The 24,767-nt window shown below is 45.8% G+C and overlaps 1 protein-coding gene and 1 long non-coding RNA gene across 7 annotated transcripts in view; one reads left to right on the forward strand and one right to left on the reverse strand.

Annotated features, from left to right (window-relative positions):
• Positions 1-309: 309 nt before the first annotated feature.
• Positions 310-7,711, reverse strand: LOC124520287 (uncharacterized). Of its 3 annotated transcripts, none has more exons than XR_006964296.1 (3): positions 7,583-7,711; positions 2,170-5,458; positions 310-868 (listed from the first exon to the last, which is right to left on the reverse strand). It is a non-coding gene; the product is annotated as an uncharacterized LOC124520287 (long non-coding RNA). The 3 variants fall into 3 exon arrangements; XR_006964294.1 differs by lacking the exon at positions 7,583-7,711 and having other exon boundaries at positions 2,170-2,329; positions 5,347-6,333; XR_006964295.1 differs by lacking the exon at positions 7,583-7,711 and having other exon boundaries at positions 310-635; positions 733-868; positions 2,170-6,333.
• A 313-nt stretch (positions 7,712-8,024) lies between these two features.
• The window catches only part of IRF2 (interferon regulatory factor 2), an 87,455-nt gene continuing 70,712 nt past the window's right edge, over positions 8,025-24,767 (forward strand). For 2 of the 4 annotated variants that reach the window (XM_047091070.1, XM_047091072.1), the window contains exon 1: positions 8,026-8,205. The gene's annotated coding sequence lies outside the window, so the exon portion shown is untranslated. Of the gene's footprint in view, positions 8,206-9,595; positions 9,697-24,767 lie in introns of those variants that run through there. The other 2 variants (XM_047091071.1, XM_047091073.1) reach the window with 2 other exon arrangements.

Below are 24,767 nucleotides of genomic sequence, written 5' to 3' on the forward strand. Positions count from 1 at the left end.
TTATTTAAAATATTACTTTAATAAAAGTAAAATCTATTCTTAAAAATGTTCATTTTTCCACAGGAAAAAAAATTAGCCATAGTTCCATCACTCAGAGACAACCACTGTTAATGTTTCGATGTGGTTCTGTTTGGTCTTATTTAATAAAGATATCTTTGGGGTGGTTATACTGTGCATATAAAACATCAGGGAGCTGGGTGGCTCAGTCGGGTAAACTTCTGACTCCGGCTCAGGTCACGGTCTCGCCGTCGGGCTCTGTGCTGACAGCTCAGAGCCGGGAGCCCGCTGCGCATTCCGTGTCTCCCTCTCTGCCCTTCCCCTGCTCACACTCTGTCTGTCTCTCTCTCTCGCAAAAATAAACATTAAAAAAACCCATTTTCTTTTTACCCTCAATGCGGCACAAATATTTGCTACTATCCTATTTATCTTAAGTTCATCATAAGCAAAAATACCAACAAAAGGAACAGTTTGTATGTGGGAACACACGGATAAGTCTTGTGAAAGATGACAGGATTGCGGTAATGTTTCTCCAGTTTCTCAGTGAGGGAAAAAGTTTTGCCCAAAGGTGTCATAAAAGCATGACCTCAACTGCATACATGGAAACAAGAGGTCATGATTCTGTTGGTTCTGCATCACTGCAAAGATGAGAAGTTCTTATCAAAGATGGGAAAGAAAAACAAAGAAAAACGGGAGACAATTGAGCACGTTGATGATGACCTTATATGTGGGTACCTCTCATGTGGCTGGTTCCACTCTATCAATGCGTACAACCGCCTCTGTCGCTTGGTATCCGTATTTCTTTCTCTCCTTCAATCTGAACGCCTTTCCACTCATGGTTGGTTGTGTTTTCTCTCTTATCTCCAGTTGTCTGAAAATGAAATAAAACGAACAGTTTTTGTGGCTTAGTTTTTAAATGAAAAAAAAAATTTTTTTTTTAAAGCAACAGAACCTTTTCCCTAAGTGGAATCTTACCCAGAACCTCAGTGTGTAAAACAGAAAAAAGTGGACCTTTTTCGGTCATCAAGGAGGGAGTAGTGCAGAAACCAAGATCCACAGCTTGAGGTTGAGAAAATACGTGATGGGCTGTTTAAACCAACATTTGCTTTCAACTTACAAAACGTTCAAGGCAAACCATGGAGTTTTACTTATGCTGATTGTTCTGCCAACAAAAATTCAGTTTTGTGAAAACGATTTATTACACATGGAGTTTCTGACAGAAGAAAAAGATCTGAAAATTTTTGGAAATCAAAAAACTTGAATACATTTGGAGCCACTGAACTTTGGAATGAATATTGATTTTGTGGTGACCGAACCTCTGAAAATGATCACTGTTCACTCAAAACAGTCTGAGGAAATTACCTCAGTTGAATATTTCTTCTCTTTTTCCCTCTTCCTTAAGGGAAGTTTCTTGAGGGGTAAAGAGAATGAAGAAAAAACTTATTTTATTTTTGCAGATGAAAATCAGAGAGAAAGTTAACAGGAAATAAATATTTTTTTGCTTTTTAAAAAATGTTTATATTATTTATTTTGAGAGAGAGACAGAGAGACAGAGAGACAGAGAGACAGGGCCAGACAGAAAAGGAGAGAGAATCCCAAGCAGATTCAGTGCTGACAGCATGGAGCCCGATGTGGGGCTCAATCCTATGAACATGAGATCAAGACCTGAGCTGAAATCAAGAGTCGGACTCTTAACCAACTGAGCCACCCAGGCGCCCCATAACAGGAAATAAATATTTTAACTGAGGAATTAAAAATGAATATAAAAAGACAAAACTGTTTCGGAGATCATAAATGTGTTGTATCTCCTTAGCAAATTCAACATATAAGGGAGAGGGCAATGAGAAAACAGTTGTAAATTCTCCTTAGAAACCAACAAATTAAGAAATCCTTGCATTTCACTGTTGAGGCGACAATCGGGAAATTTATAACATGACCTTTTAAAACCACACAGAACCTGTGGAAATCTTCCCATTGATGGCAGAATAAAGTCCAAACTTCTCCATCTGGTGTCTGCTCACCTTGCCTCTGCCCAGGGCCTTCTTTCCCTCATTTATAACTCTGAAGTCACACATTTCTTCCATTCCCAGAATATGCCAGACCCTTTTGCTTCTTAGGGCCTTAGTCCCCCACTCTTTCCTCTGCCCAACGGCTTCAGCGCATAATTGGTACCTGTTACGTGTTGAATTGTGTCCGCCACTCCATTCATTTGTGGAAGTCATAACCTTCAGTACTCAAAATGCGACCTTATGTGGAAACAGGTCCTTGCCGATGTAATTGAAGATGAGATCATCCTGGAGTAGGGTGGGCCCCGAATCCAACGACTGGTGTCCTGATAAAAAGAAGTTTGGACTCAGGTGCATTCCCCAGAGAACACCTGGCGAAGATGAAGGCAGAGATCAGAGATCATTTGCAAGCCAAAGAAGGCCCAAGAGTCCTGGCAAAGCACCGGAAGGCAGGAGGCATGGAGCAAATCCCTCCGTCGGCCTCACAAGGAACCGACCCTGTGACACCTGGATCTTGAACTACCAGCTTCCTAACTGTGAGACAATACAGTGCTGTTATTTAAGTTGCCCAGTGTATGGTCCTTTGTAATGGCAACCCCAGGAAACGAATACCTTCAAGCCATTTTCTCAGGGGAACCTTCCCTGACCACCTAGATTCTGCCAGTGTTTTCAGGGGGAGCTCTTGCTTATTTCCTTCAGAACACCAATACAAATCTGTAACTATGTTATTGGTTGGTTTGTCTGTTGACGTCACCCCCACTGGAATGTAAGGTCCGGGAGAGCCAGGGCTTGTCTTGTTCCTACTTCCTTCACGGCAGCTCTCAGTACCGGGGGCATGGCAGGGCTGGGCACACATGGGCGGGAAATGTCACCGACTCACATCAGAGGCTAAGGAGGCAGCACCAGGAGCCGGTGTGAATTGTCATGTACTTTTGGATTTAGTGGAGATGACTTTTTTTTTTGTTTTCCCCAAGGAAGTCAGAGACTTAGAAATACTCTCAATCCTTTGTTTTATGACACTCTTCTGTCTTTCTGACTGGCAAACTTCCAAACATTTTCAAACAGTGAAAGTGCGTCATTTGCAACGCTAGGAAGTTTGGGGAGAAAGAGAACACACTGGCATCGAGCTTCACAGGCTGTGAGAAACTTGCAGAGAAAGAGAGGAAACTAACAGAAAATTCGCCAAATGATCCGGACCCAGTGAATCTTGTGGTTTGCTGAATTTATGTTAAAAATTTGAAATGCATTTGTTCAAAATATTTTTAGTACTTGAAACTATTATAGTAGTTCTTTCTAAAGAACTTCAAGGCAGAGTTATGGACCCCTTTTCCTTACGAGTTTAAAAAAGGAAAGTACTACTTTATCATTTGGATATAGTAATGGATATTTCAAAGCTATTTGGGATGGAACAGAGACGTTTTAGCAAAAAACAATTTATGAAGTTTTCAAAATTGTAAGCTTTCCTTCTAGACAAGAAAATCTCCCCCCCCCCCCAATATACACACAGATACACACACACACCCTGGCAATTTTAAGGAATATTTTTTCCCTGACTTCATCAGAGCAGGACAAAATTAATATTTATTACGAAGGAATGGGCAATATATGACCCAATTTAAATTCATGATTTTCAGAGAATAATTGCAATAAAATGAACCTCATTTCGGAGTTTCCAGTAACATGGGAGGAACAATTACGTGAGGTAATAGTCAAGAATTTCTCCGATTTGATGCTCTGATCCTTGAGCTTTGATAGAAGGCTTTTTCAATGTCCTTACCGTTCTGTCTCAACTAAAATCTAACTTGACTGTATATTTATTCAGTGTAGACTTCACAATAATACTTTCTGGAGCGCAGAACTGTAGTCTATGGGTCTGTATGAGCCAACTGCTCTTGCAAGTGTGGAACACTCATTTCCTAGGATTTTATAATCCCCTGAATAACACCGTGGAGGAGAGCCTCTGTGGCCAGGACAGAGTGGGATCAGTGATATGGTGGAGAAAATTGGGACATCAATTGACAGATGGATCATGGGCTACTGATTTGATCCTAACCATACTCAACACTTTAGTGAGTAAGCCATCATATTCCATGTTCTTAACTCTAATATACAGTTCTAAAAGCTGTGATGATAGGTGGAGGTGATGCTGGGATACTGGGATGATATAGTGGAAACTAACATGCCAATTTACTAGACTCTAAGACACCTTCCTGGGAGGCAGAGGTTTCCAATGGTTTGGGTTCAGTGCTGTAGTCCCAGTGCTGTGAAAAGTTTGTGGGCACTTAATAAAGTCTGTTACTTGAATGATTATTTTATGAAACTATTCTTGGTAGAAAAATAAATTAAAAACCCATTTGAAAGGAGAGATCAATCACTATGTGTCCAGCTGATCACTGCTCTTACTTAACTTCCTTGAAGAGAAATTACTCCTAATGCGTGCAGGTGGATCTTCTTTTAGGAGGTTCTATTCCACCGGTGCAATATTAACATGCCTCACTCAGGAGATCACTCTGGTTTCATTATAGAAGATTGCTTGAACAGTGGTTTTGGCATTAGACCTAGGTGTTTGGTCAGAGTTCTTCAGTATGGCAAAGGTTACTTTTTTCAGAGACTTTCAGAAAGGTTGCATTTCGCTATATCGATCCCTTTTCCACAGAGGTTTGTGACTGTATGTATCTCATCAAAGAGCTGAGAAATATTTCCTGACTGTGTATATCAATACCATGTGGACTTTGGGGGCGTATTTAAACTTTTGTCTGCAGTGATACGTCATCAAGGTCATAAGAACTGAGTGAAATTCATTCTATGCTTTATGTGTCTAAGGGCCTGAAAAATTGGAAACAGTACCCATGCCTCAGGGAGCTCCAGGGGGGGCTCAGGAAAGGCAGGAGTCAGTGATCTCTGTCAGTTTCCTGGAGGGTCAGTGGGGTGACACATAAACAAGGTTGTCGGGAAAGATGTGATGAGTTTAGTTTTAGACATGCATGATTTGTTGAACCCGAGGAACATCTAGGAGGTAAATCACCCAGACGTCAGAAGCTATACACTTTGGAGCTATTACCAAATAGAGATATCTGAAGCTGTGGGCATGAGTGAGAACACTCAAAGAGAAAGCACGCGGAATGAGAAAATAGAAGGGTTTAGGATGGAATGTCTGGAAACACCGTACTTTAGGGGGCTGGCCGCAGAAGAGGAGCCAGCCAGGAAATAGAACAGGACAGAGGGAAGTCACCCAGGCACCCGGATGGGCACTGCTACATGGCACAGAGAGACGGAGTCGGTGAAGGCTGGAAACAGCCCTTTAGAAAAATTACGAGAAGGAAATACATAAAAACATCAGCACCTCAGTTCCCGACCGCTGAGATTCCAGGTGGCTTATGTTTTTCTTTCAACTCTTCGGCATTCTGTACAACGAGTATCGGTCACCGCATGTTAATAAAAGACTCTGATGGAGTCTAAAATATTTCATGAGAAACAAAAGAGCAAGGGATTATTCATTCACAAGCATTTATTTGAGCACCTGCGTGCAGGGCACCATGCTCAGCATAAAACAACAAACAAGAGGATGGCTCTGTTGTTTCACAACCAGGAGTGGCAGCTGGTTTGCCAAGGGCTTGTGGGGCCCTGGAGCAGGAGATGGGGCTGGGAAAGGACTTTGGTGCCAGATTATACTGATTTTATATGTTTTGTTAAATAATACGGATTTTATTCCGAAGGCTGGGAGAGGTTTTTGAGGGGTGGAGTTAGGGTTGGAACGCGCTTTATTTGGAGTTGATTTTCTACTTAATTGGACAGTAGTGTGGCTGCTAGCCCGGAGGAGCACAACCTGGGAGCACGGCTGGAGGCGGGTTCATCACTGAATGAAGGCAATACAGGGCAGATGGGGAGGGCCGGGTCCGGATTTGGGAATAGTAACAAGCCAGCAGGATGCTACCGATTGAATGGATGCTGGGGTTTTTAACTTGGGTCTGTAGGTGGGAAAAGAGTGACAACCGCCCTACAGACTCTGTATAGGACGACTCCAACTGCCTGTCGTGGTCACTGTTATGTGAAATAGGAAAGCAAGTAGCTATGGCAGATGGTATTAGAGGCGAGAGGATGAGAAGGAATGTGTGTATCTATTGCTGAGATCACGTAGAAGACAGAATCCTAAACACTCGGCTGGCTGTCTCCTAACCACACAGGCGTCTTCAGATGCTTTCTTTTTCCAGTCCCTAGAACTCAATACTTCTGTGGCAAAGAGGGATGTTGGAGTTATGTTTTTTTTTTTTTTTTCAACATTTATTTTTGGGACAGAGAGAGACAGAGCACGAACGGGGGAGGGGCAGAGAGAGAGGGAGACACAGAATCGGAAACAGGCTCCAGGCTCCGAGCCATCAGCCCAGAGCCTGACGCGGGGCTCGAACTCACGGACCGCGAGATCGTGACCTGGCTGAAGTCGGACGCTTAACCGACTGCGCCACCCAGGTGCCCCTGGAGTTATGTTTTTAGAAAAGTGTTTGCCTGTACATAACTATGGCCTCCCAGGAAGGGTCTTTCTTTGTTAGGCAGATCAGTTTGGGAGAAGCTGATTAAACTGCACCTGGGGGAAGAAACAGGTATAATTAGATGAGAATTGATGCTTTTAAAGCAAAGGACCCCCCCACCCCCACCCCCACCCCTCCCGGCGCCTGGGTGGCTCAGCAGGTTAAGCCTCTGACTTTGGCTCAGGTCACAATCTCATGGATTGTTCTGCTGTCAGCACCAAGCCTGCTCTCTTGGAATCCTCTGCGCCTCCTCTCTCTGACCCTCCCCCCACTCATTCTTTCTCCCTCCCTCCCCCCCTCCTCAAAATAAATAAACTTGAAAGCAAAGTCCCCAAAAGTGGTAGGTCCCAAATGAACTGTATTAGTCTGAACTAACACACCCTGAAGGTGACAGGTGCTGTACCTGTATTCTTGCATTTTATCATTTATCCCCATTTCACAGCATTGAAAACTAAGGCCTTAGGTTATGCAACAAGAGGGAGCATGCCCAGCTAATAAGTTAAAAGAGGCCGGATTTGAATCTGGCTGGAAGTGCCACAGTACAAAGCTTCTCTCCTGGACCAGCCACGATGAAGACATCTTGAAATACAATTAATTCACACCCTCGCGCATCTCATCCTGCATTAGGTAACTTCTGTTGCACTGGCGAGAACTCAGTCTGGAGTGTGCTGCTGTTGACGGACTAGGGGAAGGCCTTCCTTATCGCCCCCAAACAGAGCGCCAGGTGGTGCCCGAGATGGCAGCATCCTTCAAATGGTTCCACCCTCAACCACTGATGAGGGTTCAAATAAGGTTAAGGTCGCCAAGTCCTCGCTCGGCCCAGTTCTTGAATTAATATCTAAGTATTGCTGTCTCGTCAGTTCCTTTTATTCCTTTGAGGCGGGCAGCGTTGCAGAGTGAATTTTCATCCGCTCTGAACACAGCGGTGCTAAACACCACTGACACCTGCCCCACCAACAGGCTGGCAAGAGCCCCTTGGCTCCCCCTGCCGCCCTCCTCCTCCTTCCTTCCCAACCTTCAGGTAACCCTGAGGATGGAGGGAGCGTCGGGTACCTGCTCTCCTCTCCTACAGCCGCGAGCTTCGGCCCTGAAACGAAGCGGGCTCCCGGTCGCCCCGGGACCCCCACGTCCCCCCACCCCGCCTCGAGTGTGAGCGCGGCGAGTGTGAGCGTCCCGGTGTGCCAACGGCAGACTCACGAGCAGCCGCTTGTTGCTCCCGCCGCCGCGCCGTGGGGAAGTGAAAATGAAATTGACTTTTCCGAGAAATGATGAAAGCGGCTCGGCCTGCCAATGAACAGCCGCGGCGAACTTCCGCACCTCCCGGCCCGGCCGCTCGCGCCCTCCCTCCGCCTCCACCTCCGGGTTGCACAAGCTTGAAACAAACACTGGGGAGGAAGGGCGGAGGGAGGAGGGCGGAGGGGGGAGGCGAGGGAGGGAGGGAGGGAGCCAGGCAGGGAGGAGGGCGGGGGGTGGGGGGATTTCCAGCCTCAGCTCTTCGCAGTTTCCTCTCCTTGTTTTGCTTTCGATCTGGACTGTTCTCAGGCAAGCCGGGGAGTAACTTTTAGTTTTGCTCCTGCGATTATTCAACTGACGGGCTTTCATTTCCATTTCACACACCGTAGCAACACTTAAACCTTGCGGAATTGTATTGGTAGTGTGAAAAAGCACACTGAGAGGTAACATTTTTTCAAATAATAGTTGTGACTGTGCGTGTGTGTTTTTCTCGAGGGCATGTTTGTGAGGACTGGAGGGGATGTGTGTGTGCGCGTGTCCTGATGGTTTGACAGTGTTTTGCAGACGGAGAATGCTGGGGTTCATAAATATTAATGCCGATTTTTGGAGGAACAGTCGGAGCTCTTACGGATCATCTGATTTTAGGGGAAGCAGGTTCTGCTGCTGTTGCTGCTGCTACTGGGGCTGCTGAGGCTGCAAGGAGGAGGAGGAGGTAGAGAGGGAGGAGGAGGAGGAGGAGGTTGGTGGAGGTTTAATTTCACTTTTGGATTTGCAGATGCGGAGAGGTTGGCTCCATGGACACAGACCTGCTCTGTGTGATTCTGCGCCCCAGGTGTTGTGTGTGTGGGTGCAGGTCCGCCGGAGTGGGGCCTCCTTTTAAAACAAAATTACCGTGTGCATGTGTGTGCGTGTGTGTGTGTTTACAGACGCCGTGGCCACCAGATCCGAAGGAGGGGAGCGGGTCCTTCACGGTGTCCGGCGGCGGCGCCTCTCTCCGGGCAGCTCCAGCGTGAATAAGCCGGAGCCCGCCGTCCACCCGGCTGCCTGCGCCCCGCGCCCCGGCCGGGAGAGGCGCCTGGCGCCGCGGCCAAAGGAAACTTGGTGGGGCGCCCCGCGGCGGTCCCAGGGCTCGCCGGCCCGCGGGACTCGGGGAACGGTCGCGGGCGTCGGGTGCCAGCGGCCGGGGGGGCGGCGGGCGGGCTCCGAGCGGGCGTGGGCGCCGGGCCTGGCCGGCACGCCCGGCTTCCCGGGAGCTGGGCCGCTGCCGCCACCGCCGCTCCGGAGGGACGCCGCGTCCTCCTTCCCGCCGGCCAGCGTCCGGCCTGGCCCTGGGGCTTTGTCACTGCACTTGTCCAGGCGCGCGGGGGGTTCCGGCGGCGCGTCCCGGTAGGGCGCCGCGCGGAAGGGGTCATCCGCCCCGGCCGCGGCCTAGCGCCGGGCGCCTCCGGGTCCCCGCAGGCGCCCCCGGGCCGGCCTGGCGCGCTGGGCCTGACCCGCCTCGGCTACGGAGCGGGCGAGGTGGGGGCGGGGAGCCTCCGGGGACCGAGCGGCGCCCTGCTGGCAGGCGTGGGGGCGGGCGTCCCCTGGGGGTCCTGGGGCGCGCGGGCCGCGGCGGGGTGGGGACGCGAGTGCCCGCCCCGCGCCCTCCGACCCCGCTCTGGGCGCCGAGTGGCATTCGCCCGCCGGCCGAACGTGGTTGGTGCACGGCCGTGGCCGCCACTTCCTTTCCGCCTCGCGGGCCGGGCTCGCCCACCGAGCGCTGCCCGCCTCGGCCAATCGTGGCGCCCGCCCGCCTGCGGCCGCGCTCAGTGCCCCGGCCTGGGGGCCGGCCCGCGAGAGGGGCTCGGGAAGCCTCCGCAAGTTCGAAGGGCCTCTGGAGGTAACTCAGCCCCTCGCCAGGACGCGCCGGCATCTGTCTTTGGCCCCACGTCTTGGTACGTTTGCCGCCCTACCCCCTTGCCCGGTTAGAGGGGGAGAAGGGGAGGAGGCTGGCAGCCCGAGCCGGGCGCAAAGACAGTGTTCCGGGCACCAGGTGAGGCGCCCGGGTCCGTGGTTGTAGGCAGAAGCCTCGGTCACCGGCTGCAGATGTGCCCCCTGGGACTGGCAGGCGAGGTTGCCACATTTTAGCGGCGTGGCTAGCACTCATTTTCAGTCCCAGAGTAGAGTGTTTGGAACTTGGGGACATGTTACCCGCTCCGTCCCTCCTCAGCCCCTCCCTCCGGTGCGGGCGGTGGGTTGTGCTCCTCGTCCTTGGTTACCGGTTGGGAAGAAGGCAGTGTTTCTAAATGAGGAAAAGTGCTGGCATTTGCCTTCCGCCACTGGCCTCCCTGTTGCTGTGACTCGGTCTGCTTTTGATGAATGGCTAGGGAGGGTGGAGGATAGTTACATTTCCTGTTGTGGATTTTCAGGAATCACCAAGGTTGCTGTCAAGCCTGCAGTCATTTATTAGTTTTCAGCCCGATTGCAAGTAACATTGGAACTTAGGAGCCTGCACTTTTTGGTGCTTTCAGGGCAGGTGCAGGAAAGGGTCTGGTGACAGACTTGAGTTCGAAAGGTGGATCGTCTTGATGTTAGACAGACGCGCGCTTCCTTGCCAGGACCTTGAGGGTGATCCCTGTTTCACGGCAGCTTGCACGCAGATTCAGGATTCTCTCCTTTTCTCAACGCCCATCCTTCCTTTTTTGGACGGGAGAGGGATGGACATAGAAACCTGAAAAGTCTTGGAAAAACTTGTCTTTTCTAAGGAAACCTCGGAGATGGAATGTTTAGAAATTAAACTGGCATTGCTAAGGGGTAATCTTGGAACATCTATCGATTGATGTGGCAAAGTCCGGAATGTCGCTGTTATTAGTGAATGATTATAATTTATAACAGCCTGTTGTGTAAGAAGTTAGATTCTGGCCTCTTAGATTCAGGAGCCCTGTTCTGTGATGGCTTGTAATTCCTTCTTAATATTAAACATTTATATATTTCATCCAACGTGAGTTGTCTTTTTTTCTTTTGATCTTCAAAAGTTCAAGATAATTTTGCCCAGTTCAGACTTACTTACCTGTAAAAATGTCACCGTAATCGAAAGTAAGAGTTTGTAGTTAAATTGGAAGCAAATTGTGGCAAAGAAATGGTTGTGCTAGGCGCAGCTCTGTGAACTATGGCCCCACTCTTCTCTTACTGTGCTTTCTGAAGTGCTGTATTAGGCAAATATTCAATATGATAAAGCTAGTTGAGGGTGTTAAACTTACAACTAGTCGTGGAAAATTTGAGACTTTGGATGTTTAACTTGAGATGTGCATCCATCGTTGTTTCATGGTACTTTTGCAAGGGCATTGTACTTTTATTCTTAGGATTATCGAATATAAGCTCTGTGGTTTCGAGAGCATTTTCACACAATTTCCTTTTGACAGAGAACAGAACTCTAAATGGGGTATCTGGGACATGGTTCTGTTTTGTGCTTTATCCCAAAAAGGACTCAGAGCAGATAAAGGACATTATTTATTCATTTAATAAATATTCGTGAGACATTCACTATGTGTCAGACACTGTGCTAGGCTCCCTGAGTTCAACTGGGAACAGGAAGACAACTTCCTTTACCTTCTTGAGAAATTGCTTGTAGTTGGTGAGCTGGTAATAACACAACGAAAAGATAAATAACAGTGATTGCCTTTTGGGGTTAGTTCTATGGAAGGTGATAATAATACTTAACTGCATATCTGATAGGGTTGCTTTGGGGAACAGATGAGATACTGTGTATGAAAGAAGGTTGTATAAGTTACAGCAGTCTACAAATGTGTGAGGCATTAACTTTCAGAATTCCATCATTATTATTAATGTGAAAAAGCCAGGAAATCAAGACTGTGGATTAAATACTGGCATTCTCCTACAGAATTTTCAGCAAAAAGGGATTTACTTCTCCTGAGAGTATAATATGGGTAATGGCAAGGAATTAAACACAGAATAGCTATTTTATGTAAAGCACCAAAGAATTTAACAGTGAAATATAATGTCAGTGAATTTTTTCCTGTCAGAAGAGAAGTTAGATGGTATCCATGGAGACCAAATGATATGGAAATAACAGTGATTGGACTGATGTCTTTCTCTCTCCCCCCAACCTTTCTCCCCGCCTCGCGCCCCCCCCCCCGCCCCCACATATGTTATAAATCTTCTCAGGCTCAGTATGCTTTGGTCTGAATTTTCTTCACCATTGCTTCACACTCTTTAAAAATTCATTATTTTTATTACAGGTATGCCCCTAGCTAATTTTAGCATTTTGCTGTAACACCTTTAATGGGAGCTGGTTAACTTTCATTTATTGAATGCTTACTGCGTACCCAACACTATGTATGGGAAAATAAATAAAATAGACAGTATATATATGTAAAAGTATATAAAGTAGGGGCACCTGGGTGGCTCAACTGGTTAAGCATCCAGGGTCATGATGTCACGGTTTGTGGACTCGAGCCCTGCACTGGGCTCTGTGCTGACAGCTCAGAGCCTGGAGCCTGCTTCATATTATGTGTCTCCCTCTCTCTCTGTTTCTCCCTCTTCTGCCCCCCCCAAAAATAAATATTAAAAAATTTTTAAGGTATATAAAGTAATACATAAAAATAATATAACTGCTAAGAAGTGTTAGTTACTATTACATATATTATTATACTATATATTTTATATAATAATATATAATAAAGTCATATATTATAAAATAAAATATATAATAAAAATATATAATAAAATTTTACTATAATAAAATCAGTTCTTTTCATCTGTATGGGATACCATATTCTTCTCACATAGGGTCGGAGGTCAGGGCTTTCTGCCCGTTTGCCCCCTATGTGCCCTACTTTTCTCCTGAGTGAGATCAATATTTGGTGCACAATGTCTGTCCAAGGTAGGGTTGAGGGTTGGCCCTCAAGGGGGTGGCTGGTAGGAATGAAGGTGAGGAAGTTTGGATAAATCTTGATTTTTTTTTTTTTAAAGATTGATAAATTATCCATAGGTTCCAGATTTAAACCTGAAGCTGATATTTTATATAAAATACCTAGGGAAAAACCCAAGCAGGAAATCCAGCCCTCAGGCACCAAGCTCTATATGCTCTATAATTTCTATATAATTTCTATTATAATTTCTATAATATAATGAATAAGATAATACAGTTTTCACTGGAGAGGACTCCGCGAGGCCCCTTGGGCAGCACCTTCGAGCATCCTTTTTAAATGATTTTCTCCCTCTGTCTATGAAATAAATCGTGTTTCCTTAGGAAGACTTGGATTTCTGTTTTTATTATTCAGAACTGTAGAAGACTTCTGGTCAGAACTCCTGACTGGTTGATCTCATTTCGGCCCGAAGTAGAGAACCTTGACGTTTTAGACCCCAGACAGCCTTTTTTAAGACAAACTCCTGGCCCCTTAGGTTTTCTGAGTTCTGAAACTAGCACAGAACCTCTGCTGGTGTTCGGCGTTGATAAACAAAACTTGAGTCCAGCAAAAATGTCCCCGCTGCCTCCTGCCCTATGCAGGCCTCATTGTCCCCATTTTTATGAGAAACACGGCTTGTGCAATTCTTTCTGAGGAGGGATTCTGAGCATGTTTATCTCAAGGGCAAGGCTGATGTAGTTCAACGAGATATCTTCGTCTGGGATTTTGTGTGATGAAGTTCTGGCCAGTTTTCATTAAAGCAATATTTTTTGAGAGTTAACTACTTGCTGTATAATCTTCATAAATAATTTCTTTTCAGGCGTACTTAGCAATCTGTTGCTACGCTTGCACACTCAGTGTGATGGAAGGAAAGATGAGCTTCCAATTTCATTTGAGCTAATAAATGTCAGGTTTGTGCACGATCTAAAGAAATGTTTTATAGATAGAATACACTGTCCTGGCCCCATACTCTTAGAATCCTGCTGACTTTCCCATTTCATGAGATTGACATTTTTGAGTGAGAAGGGACTGCATACAGATGGCTTTTTTTTTTTTCCCAGCAATATCTAACGTGTTATTTTTGAAGAGAGCTTTTTTTTTTTTTTCCTCCTTACCCTAGAATTACTGAACAGGGTGAGGAAAATTAACACTGGGGAGAACAGTGTCCCAACACCTGGGTAGGGTGCAGCGGGTGCACGGATGGATGGGATGGGAGTGGGAGGGAATTGGAAGGTGATGGTTTTGGGGGGGGCAGTGAGGGGATGAAAAAGAGAATAGGTGTAGGGTGGAATCGTGCCTCCTGAATTCTCGTGTGGGAGAGAGAGAGAGAGAGGGAGAGAAGAAGGAATCAGGCAGGTGGATTTTCTGTCTGTCTGCACATATCACTGAAGGGGTTTTGGGGTGGCAGGGAGCAAGTTGGTAGTTCATGGATACTGACTCAAGGGTAAGTTGAAGTACTGGAGGACCGTCCACATCCGACTTTGGAATGAAGGCTTTTTATCCTGGGGAAGGTTAAGTCTGATGGGAGAACCGCTAGGGCATCAGGCGACTTCAGGCAAGCGCACAAGAGGTTGTGGACAGTTACCACTTGGGCGTGGTTGAAGCCACCTTGGAGGTCGTAGTGCTGGAGCCAGAGCACTTGGAGGCATTGATACCCCCACTCGAGACCTCAGACTCCATCGAAAATTGCCTTTGGAGACAACCATGGACCCCCGAGAGGAAGATACATGGTGATAAAAATTTTTAGACATGTTGTAATAGCTCTCTTAGCCCCATGCTGGTCTTCCTTGCTGCTGTTTTATTCTTGTCGGGTTGTAGGAGGTCATCGGGGATCAGGAAATCAGAACGGGCTACTTCGGTGTTTCCCAAAGGAATAACTGACCCATGTTAAGCCTGAGCTATGCGTGCCGAAGCTGGGTCCGGCAGGTCACTGATTTGGAAACTAAGCACTCTGTATTGCAGTTGGGATTGGACACGGCAAGGAAGTTTCTGGAATTCTATCTGGTGTTACATGCTTGAAGCTTTAAAGATGTTAAACTCTCTGTTCCAGTAATGCCACTTCTAGGAACCTAGTCACGTGGAGAAACCAGAAATGGGACAAAGATTTATGTACAAGCATGTTTATTGAATTAGCTTTTGTCATAGTGAGAATTTGGAAACAACCTAAATACCCAACAATGGGAATACATGTAAGTGAATTATGGCACATCCAGACAGTGAGTACAGATAGCTTGGAAAATTCATGTTTTTTGCATTTAATGATGGAAAAATGCTTGTGAGGAATGTTGAGTGGAGAAAAAGAGATACTGAATGGTGACTCTAATTCCATTAAAAAAATGTGTGTGTGTATTTGTATATACATCATTAAAGAAAAAAACTAGAAGAAAATATTTTGATGGTGGGATTGAGGGTGTTTGGCTTTTTTCCCCACTTGAAACACTTGTGTTTTGCAAATTAAGGTAACAGCACCATTGGCTTCTATAACCAGAAAAATATTCTCGAGATGACTCTGTAGTGTCCCCTCTGACGTCATCTCTGATAAATGTAAGATCAGGACACGACCGAGGGGGATGTTGTATGTGGACTTGGCCATTCTTGAGCTCTTTCTGCCTTGACGTTTGGAGCCAGGCTCTAGAATCTGGGCTCTCCCAGCCAGGGCTGAGAGATGCCCTTGTCTGGATTCAGCTCTTGTTACTTGAAGTCACTGAGATTGACAGCTCCTCGGTGAGGGTGGGGCCTGCTGTTTTGTCAAAAACCGGGGAGGGTCAGAGATGTTACCCCACTTCGCAGATATGTCTTTTCTGTATGTGAATGCTGCAGAAACAAGACACTGGGGTCGAAGAATTCTTTATCCATCTCTATGGCCAGGACAACAGCCAGAATGATGTTGCAGTGATAATCACCCATACCCAGAGCCTCCGGTGATGCTGGGAAAACAGGTGGAACGTGGGTGTGGGCTACACTCTGTAGATGACATCAGAGCAACCATCCGTCTCCTCAGCCAAGGGAAAAACAGATGGGGGGCGGGGACCCAACAACAACCACCTTTGCTCCTTTGAGAGGGAATGGAAAGGATTCAGGGTTCTAATCCTAACCTTTTGGAATGTAAGGTTTTTTTTTTCTAGAGGTGTTCTAAGATCTGGGTTTCATTCCTTTTGAAATGTCCTGGCACCCTGGGAACTTAACCCAGGGACCTAGTCTAGGCTGTATCCCTTTGGCCCTCTTGAGCAGATAAGGGTTAAATTGTCCTATTGGATCAGAGCAATTCATTTAGACGAATGGCTACAGATCCAATTTTCATGGCGTGTGAAAAATAAAGTGTTTCTAGGGGAAGTGGATGCAAACATTCCCTATCTTGGAGGGCACTTTTGGGGATGAGCTCTGGGTGTCGTATGTAAGAGGTGAATCCCTGGGTTCTACTCCTGAAGCAAAGACCACACGGTATGTTAACTAACCTGAAAAAAAAAATCCAAAAACATCCCCTATCTTTATATCCCATACATTCTCTATCTTTATATTGCATACATTCCTGTGTCCTGGGTGGCTAAAGTGTCTCACAGAAGCACTGAAGAATCCAGGGAAGTTTTATTTCCTCACACAACACCCTTTATTGGAGAACGACTTTTGCTATGACTCAGAGTGTGACTGAAGACTTTTCACAATGGCAGAATCCTCCAAATCCCTAATTTGTGTCTGAGAAAAAACTTAGTTCCGATCCCTTTGTAGCTACTGGAGATATTTTTGGATTGTTATAAATTTTGAATTGTTAACGGGTGCCACCATTACCACTTCAGAGGCAGAATACCAAAGCATAGCTTGAAAAAGAGAAAAGTATTGATTAGGACAACACTGTCCAATACAAATAACACATGAGCCACGTGTGTAATTTTTCATTTTCTAGTAGCCATGTCAGGAAAGTAAAAAGAAAGCGGTGAAATTAACTTCCGTAATATTTTATTTAGGTTAGGATGTCCAAAATATTACCATTTCAACATGGGGTTCATATGAAATTATTAATGAGGTCATTTGGTTTGTTGTTTTTGTTTTTGTTTTTTTTGCATACTGAATCTTCAAGATTCAGCGTGTCTTTCACAAACCTGTGTGGCACATCCGAATTTAGCCTGGTCACGTTTCAAGAGTGCAGTAGCCACGTGTGGCTGTCACGTTAGGTGGTGCAGGATTAGGAAATGAAGCAAGGTGTGAAGGGGGAAGTATGGGGAAAAGTTGTAATCCAAGGACTAAACCTAAGAAGACTGAGGGAGAGCAGATTCGAGTGGTCCTTTTGGTGATTTGGTCATTTGGTGATAACTGCTTGCACCTCCCTGCCTCCCCCCCCCCCACCACCCCGATCTCTTCAGCCTAAGGTAGTAAACCGCTCCAAGTTTCTTTAGAGGTCACCTGCCATATGTACCATTCCATGGCGATCAGTCACAAACACCTTGAATCTTTTCTAGCCTCTGGAACTGTTAAGAGAATAGTTGATTCCTTGGGTTTTTCCACTTATAACACCTACATGGCAAATTATTTGTGAGCTAGGGATCGTGTTATATTTCTTTGCATTCCCCACCAGTACTTGATACGCAGTAAGAACTAGATAAATATTTGTTGGTTTGATTTTCAGCCCTGAAGCAAAGGTTAGCTCACAAGGCTGAATTCCAGTTTGGAATGGGCGACATAGATCTGTCTACTTTGTGTTCAAAACCAAATGGCATATGTATTGAGCACATAAACGTTGAGATTTGTCACTTTGCATTAGGATTTGTCACTTTGTATTAGGTGTTCAACATTTTGAAGGTGAAAAACTGTGGTTTTTTTTCTTCCTTTGTACCCAGGACTTGACAAAAATCTTACCAGTCCCTTTCTTCTTTTTAAAAAATGTTAATTTATTTATTTGAAAAGAGGGCGTGCGTGCACGTGCACTAGCAGGGGAGGGGCAGAGAGAGGGAGAGAGAATCCCAAGCAGGCTTCCTGCTTTAAGCGTGGAGCCGGACACGGGGCCCAATCCCATGAATGATGAGATCACGACCTGAGTTGAAATCAAGAGTCGGACGCTTAGCCGACTGAGCCACCCAGGCGCCCTGTCCCTTTCTTTGACATTGAAGTTCTGATGAGTATACTAACAGCTTTCTGTACATGTAAATAAGCTACGCTCACTGATAAACTGGAGATGCGTATTTGGGAGCTGCTACTTTCTTGGTGGGTTAGTCATTGACGATAACTTTATTATTAACAGACACTTAGCCATAATGTATATGCGGTGAAATTCCTTTAAAATCAAGTACAGTATTTTACAGTTGCCTTCATTTGTTCCCTTTGACTATCATTGTTGGTTTGAAGCAACAGACTTCTCCACAGAGCCAAGGCAATTTATTTTTACTGAAGCCTACCAAAGAACTGCTTAGGTAGCTTTTCTCTGCGAGATTAAATACGACCTTCACTGAATCATGTTAGCAGGGCCAGCAGCTAGAAAAATAAAGACTAAACCAAACCTTCAGCAAAGAAATTCCCAGCTGCTCAGTGGGTCCGAGCTTTTCTGATTGCTTTCTTCCAATGAAAACACTGTAGATTAGTTTTAAGTGAATTCTAGTAGGTTTGGGGATTTGCAACTGACAGAAGAACAGGAAAGTATAATCTCACTTTAAAATAGTAATCCTGAAGGTAAATCTTTATGGACTCTTTTTGGGGAATGTTGGGATTTTGTTCATATGGGAAAATTTAACTCAATGTGCATTGTTTAGCTGACCTTGAAAGTTAAGCTCCTCAGGATAGACTGGAGACAGAGAAGTCAGAAGGGAAGCTGTTGCCCCAGAAGGACACTGTGGACTTGTGGGGTGTCCTGGGTGTTCCCAGGGACCAACACCGACAGCATTGCCCTCCTTTCTTTCTTCCATTATAGGGTAAAAGTAGAAATGGGGCTCCTGCAAAGGAGGCCCCTGTAGGGAATGTAGATGAACTGCTACTTCCACTTTTGGGTGTGAGTTGTAAATAATTGGTCATACTGGTGATTCGAGAAGTCTGGATGAATTTTAAATAGTGTAGGAGAGGATTTGCCTCTCTTACAGGTGCTTTTCATACATTAGGTCTTAAAAACGTGTTTTTAAAAAAATTTTTTTAACGTTTATTTATTTTTGAAAAGAGAGAGACAGAGCATGAGCGGGGGAGGAGAGAGAAAGAGCGAGACACAGAATCTGAAGCAGGCTCCAGGCTCTGAGCTGTCAGCACAGAGCCCGACGTGGGGCTCGAACTCATGGAACGTGAGATCGTGACCTGAGCCAAAGTCGGACGCCCAACCGACTGAGCCACCCAGGCGCCCCCCCCCCTTTTTTTTAAATTTCTTTAAAGTCAGGTTGCAATTTGGGTTGAGATGAGCCATTCCACCGGAGCAATGGACTATTTTGATCATTGAGTGACGTGTTTCACAGCTATTGACTCAGTGCTAACTCTGTGGAGAGGGAGGTGCAAAAAGGTAAAAAAGTAATGAGCTTGGATTTGAGGTAGCTAGGCAGAGGATATCACCATGAGGATATAGCTGTAAGGATATAGCTAATTTTAACAGCTAGATAAAACACAGTCAAGCAGTCAGGCGTCTAAGACCCCAGTTCTGGAAGGTGCTCTTGGACATGTGTCTTGGACCTTCGAGAGTCCTCCATGGGCCATGTGGCGTCGGCTCAGATTGTAGGGGAAGCAACAGTGCTAATATGACAAAATTTTGGCCGGGCGTATCCATTTTATTTTCTAAAAGACAGATTCTTCTATCCTAGGCATAGAACAACATACTGCTTTGTCGTTACTGTCGTTTTTCCACGGTTCTTTCACATTTCGTTTGGCGTGTAGAATTCAACTGTTGTCTGGTGTCTTTTGTCATTCAGGAAAACCATGTGGGTAAGTCCTGATAGCTGTCTCCGCCGTCTACTTCCTTTTCCCTCAAGGTAGACCCCGTAGCCAGCAGTGCTGCTAATAAATTTTACTGCTGTGCTCTCGCCCCGGAGGTCGGTGCTGGGAGAATCTAGCCCTTTCTTTGTACGTCCAGGAGAGGCTTTGTCCTCACTTGGTTTGAGGTGTCCTCGCCATGAAGGGGAAGTTGGCCCTTACTAAAATTTGAAAATCCTCATTTTGCCTCTCTTGCTCTCTCATTCTTTGGGTGTGTGCATGTGTGTGTGTGTGCACACAGTTACACACATGCGCGCACGTGTGCATGTGGCCAGTCAATACTTCAAGTTGCCTGGAATCAAAGACTAACTGTCATGCATGATGGGACCAAAGGCAATAGTGGAGTAAGCAGTGAATTCACAAATGCCTGCCTTCTTATTTCTTTTTATTGTGGTAAAAGTTATGTACCGTTACAAACCTCTTTAAGCATATAATCCAGTGGCGTTAAGTGCGTTTACAGTGTTCGCAGGTGTCATCACTGTCCACCCAAGGACTTACTAATATCTCCAACAGAAACTCTGTGCCTATTTTTGTTTTTATTTTTTTTAATGTTTACTTAATTTTGAGAGAGACAGAGCAGGAGCAGGGGAGGGGCAGAGAGAGGGAGACACAGAATCTGAAGCAGGCTCCAGGCTGTGAGCTATTAGCACAGACCCTGATGCTGGGCTCGAACTCACGAATCGCGAGATCATGACCTGAGCTGAAGTCAGATGCTTAACTACCTGAGCCATCCAGGCGCCCAGAAACTCTGTACTGAGTGAACAAGAACCCCGCTGCCCTCAGCCCCTGGCAACAACCATCATACTTTCTATCTATGAATTTGATCACTCTAGCTACCTCATATACGTGGAATCCTACAATATTTGTCCTTTTGTGACTGTTTTTTTTTTTTTTTCCCACTTAGAGTGCTTTCCAGGTTCATCTGTGTTGTAGCATGTGCCAGAACTTCATACCTTTTTAAGACTGAGTAATAGTCCCACATTTTGTTTTTCCGTCCATCTGTTGATGGTTGCCTGGATTGTTATTATTACCATTTAGCTGCAGTAATCATTCCTGTAAAAAGTATCAGGCCTGGTTCCTGCTTTCCATTCTTTCAATGCAGTGGATCATCTGGTAATTCCAGGTTTCAAAATTTTGACAAACCACCCAACTTGTCCACAGTGGCAATTCCATTTTACGCCCTTCTAGTAATGCATGAAGGTTCCAGTTTCTCCACATCCTGGCCAACATTTGTTATTTTCTGTTTTTCTTTCTTTCTTTCTTTCTTTCTTCTCTCTCTCTCTCTCTCTCTCTCTCTCTCTCTCTCTCTCTTTCTTTCTTTCTTTTCTTTCTTTCTTTCTATAGCCCTCCTGATGGATGTGAAACAGTATCTCCTTGGGCTTCTGATTTGCATTTCCCTACTAGGTGGTGGTGTTGAGCATCTTTTCATGTGCTTCATTATTTGTAGATTTCCTTTGGAGAAATATCTGCTTAAATCCTTTGCCCATTTTTGAATCAGTTATTTGGTTTTTTTGTTGCTGAGTTGTAGGATTATGTCATTCTTTTTGTGGGTTCCCAAATGACATGCTAGATGGTCTTCAGAACTGATAATGATTCCCCCATCTTCATAGTGTGAGTAGCATACGGCACAAAATCATTTAAAAAATTTTGTCATGATGGCGTGCCTCAGTGGCTCTGTTGGGTTAAGCGTCTGACTTCAGCTTAGGTCATGATCTCGCAGTTCCTGAGTTCGAGCCCCGCGTCAGGCTCTGTGCTGACAGCTCAGAGCCTGGAGCCTGCTTCGGATTCTGTGTCTCCCTCTCTCTCTGCCCCTCCCCTGCCTGCTCTCTGTCTCTCTCTCAAAAATAAATCAACATTAAAAGGAAGTTAAAAATTTTTTTTGCGATGTTGTAAAAGCAACGTTGTTGATAAAGCACCTATTGAGGAATTAAATTATGTTGTAGGAAGTAAATTTGGGTGGATTGGTAAATAGGGAATCAGATAAAAGTACTTAATCTCATAGAATACTAGAATTGGGAGTTTCCTTAGAGATTATAGTCTGCTCCATCGGTTTTTTAGCTGGAGAAATCAAGTGACCTGCCCAGGATCTGGTGGCTAGATGAAGTACTTGGTATGTTTTGTTGGACTCTGTAGTAAAGAATTAACTTTTTTTGTGTGTTGTACTTTGAATTCTAAGATTTCTGGTTAGAGGAAGCACAGCAGTGCCTGAATATGGTAGTGAATTAATTGTCGTGGCTGCTCACAGGTTCATCACCATTGTGGTATGAGGATAAAAGTGAGTGAAAGTAGCCTGTCACGATCTGGCCGTTTGTGGGTTCGAGCCCCGCATCGGGCTGTGCGCGGACAGCCTGGAGCCTGCTTGGGATCCTCTGTCTCCCCCTCTCTCTGCCCCTCTCCCACTTGCTCTCTGTTTCCCTCTCGCCAAATAAATAAATGAACATGAAAATAAAATTGAGTAAAAGCAGCCTTAGAATAGCATTTGGAGCATGAGCATTTAAATATAATACATCCAATAATGGTTTACTACTACTACTTGTGTGGATGAAGACAAATTTATTGCTCTAATAACAGATCTGTAAAGGAAAATGAACGCATTTGTGTACTTGTTGTGAATTATCGACCAAATGAGGAACCATTTATTTGTTCTTACGAGAGCTACAGTGGATGAGGAAATTCAGTGAAATACCACAACTGTACAATAGCAAATTTATTGTTGGGTTGCTTTTATGTTGTGCTCAAATTTTTCATCTCACCTGATCCTTGTGCAGAGTTGGTTTTCATTAAATCATACGACCTGGCAAGATAACATATGGATCATAACTAAGAGTGAATTGTAAAATAATTGGGAAGAAGATACATAATGTCTCTGACGTAAGGCAGAGGGGGGAAACTTATATTCCCTCTGGTGTGGGACCCAGGCTTTAAAAAAAAGTCCTCAAAATTAGCCTCAAGTACTAGGAAAACAAATATGATAATGACGAAATCAAGTTGAAGACCGCTTTCTGCAAGCACGTATTTTATTTTATTTTTAAAAAAAAATTAAAAAAAAATTTTTTTTTAACATTTATTTATTTTTGAGACAGAGAGAGAGCATGAACGGGGGAGGGTCAGAGAGAGAGGGAGACACAGAATCTGAAGCAGGCTCCAGGCTCCGAGCTGTCAGCACCGAGCCCGATGCGGGGCTTGAACTCACAGACCGCGAGATCGTGACCTGAGCTGAAGTCGGACGCTTAACCGACTGAGCCACCCAGGCGCCCCTGCAAGCACATATTTTAAAGGAAACTCTCAGGAGATTTAATTCCTTCGGGAGACATTTTTGAACTGGGCTGCGGAGATGTAAAATTGACAATTTCGTGTTCTCAAAGAGCTTATCATTTACTTAGAGAGACAGGCGTGTAGATAACCATCTGTAGTAACAGAAAGAATGAAATGTGTGCTTCATAAAAGCATAGCAAGCCCAAGGCGCTGTGTCTTTGGCCAGCGAAACGGGGTGTGCTTCACTCCCTACTTCCCACCTGCCAGAAAGACGATGGCCGATGGCAGTGTCGACTGGTGGCCAAAGGGCGAGCGGGGCATCTTTGGTTGACAGAAGAGGAAGAGCAAAGGTGAGATGGGTTGAAAAGTCCTTCCATTCTTGGCACATGGGGCGTGGTCTGATGTGGTGGGGTTAGATGGATCCTGGGAGTGACAGGGACAGTCTGGGCGGCCACAGCTACCTCAAGTTCTGTGCTCCCATGTTTCCCAGTAGAGAAAGGCTTTGTTTTGAGGACAGAGCAAGTTTTCGGGGGGGGGGGTGGAAGGTGATTGAAAGGATTGGGAACATTTTCCCCTTACGTTTTGGAAAACGGTAGGTAATTACTGTGGCCCGGGGGTGGCAGGGCCGAGAGCCTGTCGCTTTTGAGAGGAGATGTAAGGGGGCATGCATTGGTCATTCCTACGCACCGTGGGCCTTGCAGAAGGGGGCCAGATTGTGTTTTTGATGATAACCAGGCCTATCTTTGGGGTGCTTTGATACGTTTCTAAGAGGAAGTAATGCACAGGTATGAAAATATTTTTTTGTACTCTCTTTTGTTTGTTTTGGTTTGGTTTATAAAGACAGAGAAGGGATTATGCACAGGTCCACAGTAGACCGTTGTCCTTAATATGGATGAGAGACCCAAGTTGGAGCACCGAGAGACTGGATGGTGAGGTGCCCCGAAACCATGCATGAGCACAGCGGAAGTTTTCAGGACGGGCGTCCTGTTGGCTCACGTGTGATGGGGATCCTGCTCTCCCCTGGGTGGTGAGACTGGCTTGTGGCTTAGGAGGCTCCTCCCTGTCCAGGTGTGAGGTATGCTCGTTCACGGTCTCTGAGTTACGCCCACGGAAGGCCACGGAAGGGCTGGGGCATGGATCGTTAGGGTCAAGCCCAAACTACGGGCACTTGGGAAGCCCAGAGGAAACTGGTGGTCTTGGCTGCACCTCGCTGAGGCCCCTTCCCATCTGCGTTCCCTCCGCACGGCTGAAGCCAAAATGGCAGCACCATCGGGTGTGGAGGCCACGTCAGCTTGGTTGACTGGCTGCACTGATAGCATGATGGAGATTTGCTGGGCTCTCCGCTTCATTGGAGGGATAAGGTTTGAAGATCTTATTCAAAGGCCTTAGATTTTTCTGGGTTATATTACAGATATCACATTCTGCATCTGTTATTCATGGCTGCCTTCTCGACTCTGATGATAAACTTTGGAGTACCGTCATGGGTTCCTCAGGGCTCAGCAAAATGACTCGCGTACACCCAGCACTCGATAAATATTGGTTGAATTAAATTGTAATGATTGACCTAGTTCTCCGTTTGTTATCTCCCATCCACCCACGGGCCCGTGTAGTACCTTAGAGCTAGCAGGGCTCGTGTGCTGTGTTGCCTAGGAAAGAACAGGACGGGACAGCAGGTGGAAAGCACACCAGCCATGTTCACGTGTGCCCAGGGGTGTATGGGGTGTTTCCCCTCATCGGTCAACAGGGACCCTTGTTAAGGTGCACGAACAAATGGCTCTCTGTTAATTAGCCAGTCTTGGACGGGCTTTCCGGCTGTGTCTCTCCCGCTTCTACCCTTTCCCTGTGGCACAGCCTCTCCCTGTTACCGGTTCAATCCTGCCACGTACACTTCCTCCCTCTTGCCTCTGTTGTTG

The sequence above is a fragment of the Lynx rufus genome, unplaced genomic scaffold (genome assembly GCF_022079265.1).
Source record: "Lynx rufus isolate CCGP_SWC_20201006 ecotype Redwood Valley unplaced genomic scaffold, mLynRuf1.p SCAF_3, whole genome shotgun sequence".
Classification (NCBI taxonomy): domain Eukaryota; kingdom Metazoa; phylum Chordata; class Mammalia; order Carnivora; family Felidae; genus Lynx; species Lynx rufus.